The sequence below is a fragment of the Dendrobates tinctorius genome, unplaced genomic scaffold, assembly GCF_039654945.1.
Source record: "Dendrobates tinctorius isolate UK_male_01 unplaced genomic scaffold, ASM3965494v1 ptg000370l, whole genome shotgun sequence".
NCBI lineage: Eukaryota > Metazoa > Chordata > Amphibia > Anura > Dendrobatidae > Dendrobates > Dendrobates tinctorius.
Window position 1 is genome coordinate 5,756,148 of NW_027362036.1, and position 657 is coordinate 5,756,804.

The following is a 657-nucleotide window of genomic DNA, read 5'->3' on the forward strand; positions in this document are numbered from 1 at the left end:
ATATGAAGGTGGTGGCCCTGGCAGGGTGTGTGGATTTGTGCTGTGGGAGTACTATGCCCATGCATGCCCCATTTAATCATTGACTTTGGTTGGCCAGGACCAGATGTTTGACAGTTCAATGAGGGAGACTAGCAGTGAAAAATAAACTTTTTACTAAACTATAACTTGGCGGGGATTATATACAGTTAATAGCAGGCACAAAACTTACTTAGCGTTTCCTTCCCAAAGCGAAGCATTTTCCAAACACTGCTTCAAGTCCTTCCTCTTTACTCGCTTGTCAACTATCTTCACGTTATTCCTTACTTTATCACAACAAGCTCAATATCACAGTTCAGTTAGCAAAAGTCCTTTACTCAACCTGCGGTTCCGTGTCTTCTTTCCCCTCCAGGGAACTACTGTATATTGCCAGTATAGCTGTATGGCTGGTACTTAGTTAGGCCCATATATATTTGGACAGAGACAACATTTTTCTAATTTTGGTTCTAGACATTACCACAATGAATTTTAAATGAAACAATTCAGATGCAGTAGAAGTTCAGACTTTCAGCTTTCATTTGAGGGTATCCACATTAAAATTGGATGAAGGGTTTAGGAGTTTCAGCTCCTTAACATGTGCCACCCTGTTTTTAAAGGGACCAAAAGTAATTGGACAATTGA